The 14,788-nt window shown below is 41.0% G+C and overlaps 1 protein-coding gene across 1 annotated transcript in view; it reads right to left on the bottom strand.

Moving 5' to 3' along the window:
- LOC122804751 (galectin-1-like) overlaps window positions 1–14,788 on the bottom strand; it is a 146,000-nt gene that overhangs the window by 94,675 nt on the left and 36,537 nt on the right. The window lies entirely within an intron of this gene.

Here is a 14,788-nt window from a genome sequence, read left to right as displayed (position 1 = left end):
GGATTGTACTTGGACCTGTGTACTATGTGCATATTGGATTGTTTGGACCTGTGTATTATGTGCATATTGGATTGTACTTGGACCTGTGTATTATGTGCATATCGGATTGTACTTGGACCTGAGTATTATGTGCATATCAGATTGTATATGGGCCTGTGTATTATGTGCATATTGGATTGTACTTGGACCTGTGTATTATGTGCATATCAGATTGTACTTGGACCTGTGTATTATGTGCATATCAGATTGTACTTGGACCTGTGTACTATGTGCATATCAGATTGTACTTGGACCTGTGTATTATGTGCATATTGAATTGTACTTGGACCTGTGTATTATGTGCATATCAGATTGTACTTAGACCTGTGAATTATGTGCATATTGGATTGTACTTAGACCTGTGTATTATGTGCATATCGGATTGTACTTGGACTTGTGTATTATGTGCATATCGTATTGCTCTTGGACCTGTGTATTATGTGCATATAGGATTGTACTTGGACTTGTGTATTATGTGCATATCGGATTGCACTTAGACCTGTGTATTATGTGTATATTGGATTTTACTTGGACCTGTGTGTTATGTGCATATCGGATTGTACTTAGACCTGTGTATTATGTGCATATCGAATTGTACTTGGACCTGTGTGTTATGTGCATATCGGATTGTACTTAGGCCTGTGTATTATGTGCATATTGGATTGTACTTGGACCTGTGTATTATGTGCTTATCGGATTGTACTTAGACCTGTGTATTATCTGCATATTGGATTGTACTTGGACTTGTGTATTATGTGCATATCGGATTGTACTTGGACCTGTGTATTATGTGCATATCGGATTGTACTTAGGCCTGTGTATTATGTGCATATTGGATTGTACTTGGACCTGTGTATTATGTGCTTATCGGATTGTACTTAGACCTGTGTATTATCAGCATATTGGATTGTACTTGGACCTGTGTATTATGTACATATCGGATTGTACTTGGACCTGTGTACTATGTGCATATTGGATTGTACTTGGACCTGTGTATTATGTGCATATTGGATTGGACTTGGACCTGTGTACTATGTGCATATCAGATTGTACTTGGACCTGTGTATTATGTGCATATCAGATTGTACTTGGTCCTGTGTACTATGTGCATATCGGCTTGTACGTGGACCTGTGTATTATGTGCTTATCGGATTGTACTTAGACCTGTGTACTATGTGCATATCGGATTGTACTTGGACCTGTGTTTTATGTGCATATCGGATTGTATATGTTAATACTAAGCCGTTTTTTTTTTATAAACAGTACACCATTATTTCACCTACACACATAGCGCCATATGCACTCAAGTCAAGTAATACAGATATAAGACTATGTAAGGCAGCACAGAGGGGCAATGCTTTGAGCACTTTCCTATGGAACAGGGTTTGATCCCTTCCACTTCCATTTCCCTAGTGTTATGAATCTGAGTAAGTCAGTTAATCAGACAATGCTCCTGTGTCACCCATGAAAAGAGATGATTTTATCCAGTAGACTCGCCTGATCTTCAACAACAGATAAATAATAAATACAAATCTTCCCTTCATCCCATCAACATGTAACGACCATTACTGTAGCTGCCCACTCATGTTCGTATTGCCCTTAATTATTATGGATAAACATCAAATAATCAAAGTAATCAAATGACGTGTAACTGAACGATGTGTGTGCTAGAATACTTATACCCACACTCTGTAGGCTCTTTTACTTTTCTGTGTACTAGGACAGTAACTGCATTGACTATGTATACAGTGCCAAATTATAACTTACCTATCTTTGTATGTAAACAATGCAAAAATGACTGTTCTGTGGATGTAACAATCTTCTAAATCATCCATGAAACATGGCTCTGGTCATAGTTGAAAACAGTCTCTGAACTAGTCCCCATACCTCATTAGCAAAGATGTGTAAGTCAGCTGCAGGTTGAAAACTAACAGGGAGTTTGTGGGCTGGTGTGATGGTTAAACTGTTTAGCTCACATACACAAGCTACAAGGTTTAATTCTCATCTTTGAGGGAAATTAGCTAGGCTTAAAATGACCCACAAGGGCAGCTAGCTTAGTATTTACCTATAAATGTAAGCATAGCTGGTCTTAGGCATAGGCCAACTAGGCATCCACCTTGGGTGCCACTCTAGCAGGGGCACTTTTCCAGTGATTTGGATGGTGCAGGTAGGCCAGCGTGGGGGCACAGGGTGGTGCTGGGAGACACTGTGGAGACCTTTTGCCTAGGGCACCAGTTGACCAAAGGCCAGTCCTGAACCTAATAAAAAAATAAATACATAACCCTTTTCCTCTGAGTTACTGCCTCCTGTAGTCCATCCTATCAAACTAGATCCTTTGTTACTCCTTAATAGAATCTCTATTCCGCACTTCCCTTAAAACATAACCCATGAAACCCATCACTCCTCTTTAATACCCTCTTTCCCCTACAAGTTTATGCACCCTATGCTTTGCTCTTTCTAAGCTATTTCCTTATTTACCACTTACTAATATCCCAGTGCATCCTTGAAGTGCCTAAAAGAATTAGCTCAAGTTTTTCTACCTGGCATTGTCATTCTGTTCACAGGTTTTAAGAGTTTACTAGGTTAATGACCACAGGGCTCTTTGTAAGCTTAGCCTTGCATCCCAAATCTGTGACAAGTTCTGATACCCTTGATAAATGTATGCAAGGGCCCTGGAAGAGGAACCATTTACAGGTTGCCTGTGTCCATTAGAGACATAGGTGCCAAACCTGTGATGAAATTCCAGTTTCCCATCCAGTTGTCCAAGTTGCACTTGAATTGGGTAAGGGAGGAACTCTGTTTCACATGGATGGGGAGCTTGTTCTATAAACAGAGTAGTCTCTGGTATACATACCTATCTCTCCATCAGGTCCTATTTATATCACAGGCAAGGTTTAAATCTTTAGAATGGGTAATGTTGGTGCTGTTTGTTTTGTGGATATGTAGGAGGTCCATCAGATTGGGGTCTGACAATGCCTTGTTTGCCAGGCATAGATCTCCCCTCAAAAGCCTGTAAGAGAAAGAATACAGGGATAGGACCTTGAGGCCGTCTGCATAGGACATTTTACTTATGCCCTGTGTTCTTTTAGTGAGGAACCTCTGTGAACATTCCAATTGCTGGATATGCATGTTTAGGTACATACCAAAGGGGGCATTGTACTCAGTGATAGGTCTGATGAATGCCGAATACAGCGGAACAATGACTTCCTTGGACTTAGATGCGATACCTTTATTTATAAGTTGCGCAACATAGAATGATTTCCTCACCACTGTAGACACATGATGGTCAAAGGCTAGATTACAATCTATGTGTGTCCCTAAGTTCCTGACTACTTGGTCAACTCTAAGGGGTGTGTTGTCAATATGATAGTTACCAGGGATGGATGACTTCCCAAAAGATAGTGTTACACATTCTTGGCATTTAGTTTTACTCCATGGCTCTGACACCAGTTGTTTGTCTTTGTCAGCCCCTCCTGAAGAACATTTGTGCCAGTGTGAGATTCAGTGACAGATCCTAATTTGCAATCATCTGCAAATTTAGTCAGCCAGAGACCACTGACATTGACCTTGACTTCTGAGAAGTAAATGCCAAAAAGAAACTGTTCAAGGACTGATCCCTGAGAGACTCCACTTGTGACTGGGCTCTTTGTAGAGGTTGATATTCCAGTTCTAACTTCCTGGGTCCTGTCTGTGGACCAGTTGGTTATCCACCGGGTGACATACGGATTTGTACCTAACCTCCACTTGTGACTGGGCTCTCTGTAGAGGTTGATGTCCCAGTTCTAACTTCCTGGGTCCTGTCTGTGGGCCAGCTTGCTATCCACCGGGTGACATACGAATTTGTACCTAACATCTTGAATTGTTCAAGAAATCCCAAGTGGGGTATTGTGTCAAATGCTTTGGCCAGGTCAAGGTAGGCAGTGTAAATGATTTTTCTCTCATTCTCAGTTGGGAGGATGGCCTAATGGTTAAGGTGTTTGCCTTACAAACACAAGGTGCAGGGTTTGAATCTCACAAAGGATAATTGGCTAGGCTTACAATGACTCGCAAGGGCAATTAGCCTAGTACTAATAAACGAAAACACCGCAAGGCACAATTCACTTTCAATATAGCAGCGTTGTGTGGATACTGACACCAAGGACACTCCTTAGATCTTAAAACAGCATGAATTTATTAAAGCTTTTTACTGATAAAAAATCAATAAACGACTAAGCGCTTTCGCCAGCAATCTGGCTTCTTCAGAGTGGTTGTTTACATCATTGCCCAAACATATATATCCCACACAAAACAAACATATGGACAATGCTTTGTTTACAATGTTTCTATTTATTTACTCACTTTGCTATGCAGATGAAGATCCCACTTCCCACTTCTGCACTACTACTTCAGTGTAACATACTTGGCATAACTTCTTCAATGGTCATGCCTATTAGGGGTCTTCTTTCATGCAATCCATCCACCTTTTTGCAGGAAGTCAGTGTTTCCTCTTGCTGTTTCCCTGTCTGGCTGAAATCTTTGAAACCAGATTGTTTTCTGCTTTCCTCCACATGTGCGAAAACCACTATAACCTGTTCTCTTTCACCTTCTCTGCATTTATACTTGTTTTTTTTTTTTTTTATCTAATTCTCTATGTAATTTGGCAAAACATGTATCTCGCATTTATTATTGTCATTTGCAGATATTACTTTGGAGCTGTTTTCCCTTGGATTCCACTGAAAACGGGCAATGTCCAATTGGACATTACCAGTAAAAATCAACCAAATAAATAAAATAAGGTAGTATGTAACTTATCTTTTTAGTTAAAATGATGCAGTGCCCATTATGTTGGTCTTGACCCCAGTGACATGGGGATCCTCTAGGAAATTAATCTGTGAGCTGTAGTTCATGAGGTACAGAGTTTGATTCCTCATCCCTCATTTCCCTAATGTATGGCCTTGAACAAATCATTTAACCAGACAGTGCTTGGGGTATCTGGGAATTTGGGTTATAGCCTTTAATGATATATGAGACTGCAAGCCTAATAACCACCTCTGAATAATGCTGTTTGCTTCATGTAAATGTTAACTTTGTGATTATGTTACTTCTGTCATGAGTGGTTTGGAATGGCTGCTGGTTACATGTAAAATTCCATACCAACATAGTGGTGTTAATGTAGCAGTTAGTGCAGAGGTTAAAGGCCATGAGCTGTTAACAAGCTTCTTCCTGTAGTCCAGAGACCACATCCTTTAGTCTTTGTCTCCTCTATGCTTCTGCAGAAGTCATTAAATCAGATATTGCTCCCAAGTTGCTCATGAAAAGTAACAGTTTTGTCAGGTGAGCTTATCTGGTTTATAGGTGGGCTTATCTGGTTTATATAAAAAAAAAACTAAAGCTACAACCCATTCTTGATTTTATGGTGCACACTGTGGCCAGTCAAAGCAGTCTGGCACAGCAAAGTTGCAATTATTTACTCTTTGAAATGAAACAGACGTACTGTAATGTTTTATGGCAGTTTTGCTAAGCAACCTCAATCTTTGCAGGATGGATGTCAACACCTAGGATTCATCACTCCAGTGTATTCATCCTCAAATACATTTACATATGTATGTAAATATCTCTCTCTCTCTCTCTCTCTCTCTCTCTCTATATATATATAGATAGATACATACACACACACACACACACACACATATATATATATATATATATATATATATATATATATATATATATGTATGTATGTATACAGGAGATTTCCCTTTCTTCGCTGTAGTGCAATCTTGGAATTGGTATAATTAAGTAGCGGGGGATGTGGTGGGGTTCAGGGGGGCTTGCTCCCCTGCATAAACTTTTTTTATTTATTTATTTTTTTTTTTATGGTTCGTTTCAGAAGGTCGAGCTTCTGAAATTCGAGCATATGGCTTCGGCCATATGCATTTTGAGATTTCAGCCTTTTGACCTTCTGAAGGGGAACTCTCTCTCTATCTCTAGATATATATATATATATATATATATATATATATATATATATATATATATATATATATATATATAGACACACAACTAAACTATAGTATTATATATATTCTATATAGTCTATACTTGTCAATCATTCCATTTCTGAAGTCTATGTCCCAGACATAAGGAAATCCTTTTATACAATCCCTCTACACAGAGGTGGAAACTCTACTGATTCTTCTAACTTCCGAGCCATTGCTATCCTGTCCCCTCATCCAAAATCCTGGGAAATGCATCCATACTCAGTTAATCAAACAAATTCTTGACAACAACCTCCTAACTCCCATCCAAAATGGCTTTAGACTCTACCATAGTACAGCCATTGCACTACTCTCTTTCACCCAGATAGTAGCTGAAGTCTCATCTCCTGTTCATTCCTTGATCTGTCTAAGGCCTTTCAAACAGTCTCCCATTCCAAACTTCTAACTAAACTCTCTGACCTTCATCTCTCTATCTCCTCTGTTAACTGGCTTTCTAGCTACCTTTCCGGCAGCCAGCAATCCATTCACTGGCAAACTGTCCTATCCCCTTTCCTCCCAGTAAACACTGGCATCCCTCAAGGATCAATCCCTGGCCCCCTCCTGTTCAATATTTTCACAAACAAACTTCACTCTGTTATTAACCTCTCAACAATTCTACAATATGCGGACGATTCCACTATCATATCACCTCTGCCGACAGCATTTCTGAACATCTAGCTCTCACTCAACACAGCTTCTCCTCTGTCGAAACCTAGTTTTCTGATAATCAACCCATACTAAATCCAAAAAAACCTAAACTCCTCCTTTTCTTCTTAAAACACTTGCTCTGCACAAACCCTCCTTCTCTATCACCTCCCTCAACAACACCGTTATCAAACCTGAACCGCATACCAAACTACTTGGAGTAATCATTGATGATGAACTAAAATTCGATATACATATCCAGCAATGAATAAAAACAAGCCACCGAAAACTTGGCCTTCTCTATCGCAATCAACAATTTCTTACACCCTTCTCCAAACCCTCCCTAGCTCATTCACTCCTTCTATCCTGTCTTCTTTAAACTGCCCCCATCCTTACTAATATTCAGACATCTCTTCTCTCTAAACTAGAGCAACCATATAACAAAATAGCCAGATTTGCCTCCAATCTTCCATACAAATCCCATCACTGCCTCACCCCCAAGACACTTCAATGGCCTGAATTCCCTAAAGAACTACTACTTTCTCAATTGCATATTGCACACTCTATCCTGAATAATTCCTCTTTCTGCCTCTCCATCTCTAAACTACTGTCATACTAAACCCCCAACACCACCTCCATACTACAAGCAAACACCCTTGACATATATAAACCCAATAAAAACACTGGAAAGTCCCTTTATAAATACTCCATTGCCCATTCTTGGAACTTTCTCCCTCTCAGTATAAGAAGCCCTCCTCAAAAATACCTGTACGAAGAAGAACTTAAACTTTATCTACAAAAGTCTTTGTCCTGCCCTTGTCAACCTCCCACTTGACTTATTCTCCCTTTGTATCTACATCATTTCTTTTCCCTCGTATAACCTGCACCTTCTGTCACTTTTCCCTCTTTCTCCTATTTTTAAATGTATAAAAAACTTAATAATAATAATAATAACAATAATAATAATAACATAATAATAATAATAATAATAACAATAGCTTATTGTATTACTATTGACTCTCTGTACATTGGAATGACCTCAGGTATGCTATGCCACTGAATTTCATACTGTGCTTCTTTAATATTTATAGATTTGTTACCTGTTAATAAACTTATGTTATGTCATGCTATTATGTGTTAGTAGACTTATATTATGTTATCTGTTGATTATATCTTTGAAACTTTTGTAATAACTGTTAATTTTCTGGAGCTTTTCTCCATGGGTCTCCACTGAAAATGGGCCCCTGGCTCACCTGGACTAACCCGGTTAACAAATGTGACTAAATAAATAAATAAGTAAGTAAATAAATATACTGTCAGCCAAAAGTGTTTGTCATTGAATAAATAAAATTCTTTAATTGAAGAAACTGGGGAGTGCAGTTTGAGAACTAAATATCCTGACATTATATCCGATCATAAAGTTTTTTTCACCATCTTTCAGTAAGGCAGCTGCATGTTTTATATAGGGTTTTTTTTACACATTTTTACAGTTTGCTGCATATTCACTGAAAGGAAAAGTACAGCTGTGTACACTTACCATAAATATAGATGTTCGAGTGTATTCACTGTTGCAGTCATTACACTTGGGTTATCCTGCTGGCAGGCTACCTACAGTCGGCCTGAATTCCAAAGTCCTGGTCTGGCATTGGTTGCTGTTGCCTCTTCCCTGACGTCAGTGCGCCAGGGGTATAAAAGATGCAGCCGACACCATTTCCTTCAGTTTTTCTTGCCCCAGATGTCAGGTGCCCCCAAAAGGGTAGGCTATAAAAACATTGCTAATAAAATAATGCACTAACATAACCAAAACCTTCATCTACAAGCAAATACACCACATAGGTTGTATAGGATAGAGAAGTACAGAGAAGTCCCAACAAAGAAGGGGGATGGTGGGTGGGTAACCTGGACTGCAACAGTGACTACACTCGAACATCTACATTTATGGTAGGTACACAACTGTACTATGTTCATCGTGTTTCACTGCTGCAGTCATTACACTTGGGTTGAATCCCAAAGCTGAGGTAGGGCAGCTGGGTCTAAATAGCATTAGGAGTGGCTATAAGGCCCTGCAGAACTGCAGTGGCAAAGCCTGCTCTGGATTTAGAGTAAAGAGGTAAGTGGTAGTGCTTGGTAAAAGTGTGCACTGAAGTCCAAGTTGCAGCCTTCGAAATATCCTTGGTTGGTACTCCTCTGAGGAAGGCTGCTGAGGTGGCTGCTGCCCTGGTAAAATGTGGTCTAATGCCATTAGGCACTGATTTTCCATGTTGTGAATAGCAGAAATGAATGTAGTGTCCTATCCATTTTGAAATAGTCTGCTTTGAGATAGCCTTTCCTTGTGATCCTGCAGCATATGCCACTAAAAGCTGCTCAGTCTTTCTGAAAACTTTAGTTTTGTCCAAGTAGAAGCGTAGCTGTCTGTGTATGTCCAAAGAATGCAGAAGTCTCTCCCCTTTATTCTGTGGGTTTGGATAAAAAGTAGGCAAATGAATGGTTTGGTTAAGAGCCACACTGGACACTACCTTAGGCATAAATGTTGGGTTTGTCCTTAGAGAAACCCTGTCCAGATGGAAGATAATAAAAGGTTCCACAGCCATTAATGTCTGTAACTCTGAGACTCATCTTGCTGAAGTTATTGCTAGGAGCAGAGCTGTTTTCTGTGATAAGAATTTAATATCAGCTGTATTGGCTTGCTCAAAAGGAGGCAGTGTGAGTTTTTCCAAGACAAAATTGAGGTCCCATGCAAGTATTGGTGCTCTCCTTAGAGGTCTTATGTTTTTGGCCCCCCTGAGGAACTGCCTAAGCAATGGATGTGAAAAATTTGGTGGTTCTGTATTGTAATGAGCTGAAATGGCAGAGGCAAGGATCTTAATTGATGAGAAGGATAGGCCTTTGTCCAGCATCTCAGTTAGGTATTGTAAAATCTGAGGAATATCTGGTACAAGCATGTCAATTCCTTGTGCCTGGTTCCAAGCACAGAATCTCTTCCATTTTCCTGCATAAGATTTCCTGGTGCTGGGCCTCCTGGCCTCCAAAATAACATCCATAACTGCTTTAGAGAGAGATGTATTCTGAATGGTCACACTATCCGCCATACAGCTAGATTTAGGGTTCTGAGTTGGCTGTGCAGGATCTGATTGTTTTGTTGGGTCAGCAAATGAGGAATTTAAGGCAATGTCCAGGCTGGGGCTTGAGACAAGCTCCTTAAGATTGGGTACCAGTGTTGGCGTGGCCAATCTGAAGCAATTAGTATCATTTTTGACTTCTCTTGTCTGACCTTTAGGAGTACCTTTGGGAGAAGGGGCAGTGGAGGAAAGGCATATACTGTAAGGTTGTTCCAGCTGAATGACAAGGCATCCACTTTCCATGCTTGTTTGTGATAAGTCCTTCTGCTGAATCTCTGAAGTTGGCAGCTGTGAGGGGAGGCAAAAAGATCTATATCTGGGCATCCCCATTTCCTTGTTATCATGCTGAAGATTTGTGGATCTAGTTTCCACTCTTGAGGATCCATGAGGTTTTTGCTTAGTTTGTCTGCCAGAGCATTTGTTTTTCCTGGCAGGAATTGTGCTTGGAGGTGTACTTGGTAGGTCAATGCTGTGTTCCACAAAATCATGGCTTGTCTGCAGAGGGTGTAGGAATGCATGCCCCCCTGCTTGTTTATGTACCACATAATGGTGGTGTTGTCCATCTTTATCAGCAGCTGTCCTGGATGAAGTAGGTCCTTGAAGGCTGCCAGGGCATTTTGTACAGCTAGCATCTCTTTTTGATTGATGTGAAGATGTCTTTGGCTTGGGGGCCATGTGCCCTGAATACATTTTCCTGCCATGTGGGCCCCCCAGGCATAATCTGATGCATCTGTTGTTAGTGTGTGCCTGGCTGTGGGTAAAGTGAATGGCTGTCCCTTGTTGTGGTGACAGGCCTGTGCCCACCATTGAAACTCCTGTTGCAGGCTTAGAATGAGTGAAATTAATGATTCCAGACTGTGGCAATGTTGAGTCCAAACACTTTTTAGATATCATTGTAGTTTCCTCATATGCAGTCTTGCATATGGAATTAGCAGAATGCAGGAGGCCATGTAGCCCAGAGCCTGCAGAATTTTTCTTGCAGATAACTGGGTCTTTGTTGCCATGCTTTCTAAGTAAGAAGTCAGTTGCCTTTGTTTGTCTGGCATGAGATAAGTCATCTGGGCAGTTGTATTTAAGCTTGCACCCAGGAATATTATCTCTTGAGAGGGTACTAGTTTTGATTTCTTTTTGTTTACTGTGTACCCTAGGCAAATTAGTAATCTTTTTACAAATGCCAGATGCTTTAACAGAATGTCTTTGGTCTCTGCTTGAATAAGGCAGTCGTCCAAGTAGGGATATATTTGAATTCCTCTTTGTCTGCAAAATGCAATTACTGGCACCAGGCATTTTGTGAAGACCCTGGGCGCAGTAGATAAGCCAAAGGGCAGTGCAGAGAATTGGTAGTGCATTGAGCCAGCTATGAATCTGAGGTATCTTCTGCAAGATTGTCTGAGTGGGACATGCAGGTATGCCTCTTTGAGGTCCAAAGTTACAAGCCAAGCCTTCTTGCCCAGCACGGGAAGAAGCTGCTGCAGAGTCAACATTTTGAATTTTGGAACGTCCAGAAATGTATTTAGAATAGACAGGCCCAGAATTGGTCTCCATGCTTTGTCCTTTCTTGGTACTAAGAAAAGTCTTGAGTAAAATCCTTGTCCCTGCTCTTGTTGTGGCACTGGCTGAATAGCCCCCATGTCCATGAGAGATGAAACTTGTTTTTGTGCCTCTGCCCATTGATTGTGTGGCAGGTCTGGCATACCTTTTTCCTTTGGAAGGGTGCGAAAGTGGAACCTGTAGCCCTGAGAGACTATGTTTAGGACCCATTTGTCCTGTGTGATCGTGTGCCAGTTTTGTGAAAAAAGTGCTAGCTTTCCCCCTAAGGTTGCTGCCAAGAGAGAACTGCTTGGCATTGGCAGAGGGAAGTCATTGGGACTGTTTCCTATATGGCTGTGATTTGTCTTCTCCGCTTTTGGAGGTAGAAGCACCCCATTGTTTGGGCCTGTATGAGCCCTGGGGCTGTTGCCTGCCTCTAGAGCATCTGTATCGGCCTCTTTGTGGCCTGTTTGACACGGGAAAGGACCAATTTTTAGAAAGCCAGTTCCTGCTAAATCTGAGTGGCTGTACCTGTAAGAAATCCTTCACTGTCTGCATAGATTTAGCTTTATCCTCCATTTTCTTCAACACCTCTTCTGCCTTAACACCAAACAAAGTATCATGCTGTAATGGAGCATCCAATAATTTAGCTTTAACATGATCAGGCAGAGTCTGTTCCTTTAACCAAGCATGCCTTCTAATAACAGAACCTGTTACAGCGGCCCTGCAAGAGGCCTCTTATGAATCATAACCACATTGCAAAGTATGTTTTCCCACTTGTTCAGCTGCATGCAATAAATCCTGCAATTCTTTGTTCTCAGAACATTCAGAATTTGTTAGCATTTTCTGTTTTAACAAAGACATTAAGCATTGCTGATATTTGAGCATATGAAACTGACAATTTAAAGCCCTTACAGCCAAGGTAGCAGAAGTGTAGACTTTTTCCCCCATCTGTCCAGTGCCCTAGAATCTCTGTCTGAAGGGACAGGGTTTTTAGCAGTAGCAGCCTTGACCCCTTTGGGACCCTGAGAGATAGTTTCTGGGTCAGCAGTGGGGTTTTTATATAGAAATTTATGAGAATCTGGAACCCTGTAGTATCTGTCCGGCTTAACAGGTGCAGGAGGTAAAGAGTCAGAAGACAGGCCGGACTCTGAAAATACATCATCTACAATGTCTAGAACAGGTGGAATTGCAAGAGGTCTGTGCTGAGGTAGTAGAAGAAAGTCTATAAGCCTTTTCTTAGAATCTGAATAATCTTGGCTCTCCCAGTGGAAATGCTCCCTCATGGTATGCAGGGTTTCCCCAAATGAGTAATCCTCAGGAGGAGAAGCTGAAGGAATAGATTCTTCAGCATCAGAATCCTCATAGGGAGGAATAGAATATCCCTGTTCTGAAGAGGAATCAGAGGAAATGGAAACCTGATCAGAGGAATTATATTCAGTATCTTGCCTAGGCCTCTTATCAGGAGGGGGATGGGAATCCCTGATCAAAGTAATTAGGTCTTTGGCCATTTTGAGCATCTGTTTCTTAGGCATGGAAGTCTGTTCTGGAGAATGCTATACTTGTTTCCTTGTCTTTAAAACTGGTTTAGACTTTGTCTTGGATGCTGAAGTAGGCTTGATATAAAGCTGTGTAGGCCTGAAAACATCCTCAGAAGCCGATGCCTGCTCAGCGGCTCTGGACCCATTTGAGGGATTAGTTTCCGAAGGGCCAATACGTTGAGTATCCAGAGGCCTAGTTGTCTCCACGTGGGAGTCGGAGGTGGCCTGTGGCTCTGAGGTAGCCGGTGTCAGGGGCTGCGAAAGCACCTCACTAAGCACCGGTGAACCAGTGACTGGCCTAGAAGAGGCTTTGTCGTCGGTTTTGGACATCGGATGCCTGTCCTTTTCTTTCTCCTTGAGCTTTTTATGAATTCCGGTCGTCGGTTGTTCTGACGGCATTATATAGTTAAACTTTTGGCCAAAGTAATGAAAAGCAAAATCGTACTGATGCTTAATAGTGCGTTGGTTAAATCTAGCACAAAACCGAAAGCTAGCAACGTCCTGGTCAGGGCCTAGGCAAGGAATACAGTAAGAATGAAAATCCTTATGAGGTATTTGATTCCCACAAGAAATACAATTATTAACTTTTTCTGACATCGGTCTGGAGCGAGAAAAAAGTTTCCCCAATGGGGTACTTAGCTTTATAGAAGACTTTGGATCTGAAATTCAATTTCGAAAATCTCAGGAGTCGACCGACCGGCACTTGCAAACTGCTTTTGCTTCAGGCACCGCGCGGCAAGAAAGACTGAAGAAAATGGCATCGGTTGCATCTTTTATACCCCTGGTGCTCTGACGTCAGGGAAGAGGTGACAGCAACCGACGACAGACCAGGACTTTGAAATTCAAGCCGACTGCGGGTAGCCTGCCAGCAGGATATCCCAAGTGTAATGACTGCAACAGTGAAACACGATGAACATATTAAAGATTTTATGTATCTTTTTCAAATTTTACACCATTTCTATAGTTTTACTAAAATCAATCATTGGTTTTATTTAGTTTCACATTTTACATCTCTTCTGAATCACAAGTGAAAAGACAGTTGTAGGTTTTTACAGCCCTTAACAAGATACTTTAATTAAATCATATTGAGGAATTATATGTGATTCTACACATAATCCCACATATTATGCTGAAGTATTATATGTGCAATCACTGAGCTGCCTTAGATTGATTATTCAGTACATTAGAACTCAATCCATCACAGCAACTGGGAAACACATAGACATATTAAATTGTCTAAAAATCTTCAAAGTGAGAGTTGTTATAGGGGAGAAGCCTACCACCCCCGGCCCCACCTCTACCCCAATAGCAATCAGCTTTAAATGTATCAATCCGAGATCAGACGATAGTAGAGAAATGGACAAGTTCCCTTATCATGGTCTCTTCTGATCTGACTGAAAGCATGTAGCATACTGTCCCTTAGCAACTGAACAGCACATATCAATTCACTTACACTGTTACACAGACTGTCTTGTGTGCATTGACACACACACACACACACACACACACACACACACACACACACACACACACACACACACACACACACATACACGTACACGCACGCACTACATTTCATTGCATCTGTGTATGTGCAGTGTTATGAAACAGAAGCTACTTGCTCATAAATTGCATATTGACTAACTAAAATCACCTGAACTAAAATAAAGCTCAGTCTTTGTTGCACCTGTGCTGTTGTGCAAATCATACTGTTTATATTACCCAGGTTGCTCCATGGTGTATTAGCATTTGGTTTTGTCAGTCGGTGAACAGCTCCTGCATCATCCGGGCTGCACTGTGCTGTATTCACTGCACCATTACCTGCATCACTCCATGCACTGCCTGCATACTCCAGGCTGCTCTGTTGTGCATTAACATTGGTTCAGCTCAGTGCTGT

Source organism: Protopterus annectens, chromosome 6.part0 (assembly GCF_019279795.1).
Source record: "Protopterus annectens isolate FY-2018-M chromosome 6.part0, PAN1.0, whole genome shotgun sequence".
Lineage (NCBI taxonomy): Eukaryota > Metazoa > Chordata > Ceratodontiformes > Protopteridae > Protopterus > Protopterus annectens.
This window is presented reverse-complemented; position numbering and strand designations above follow the sequence as displayed.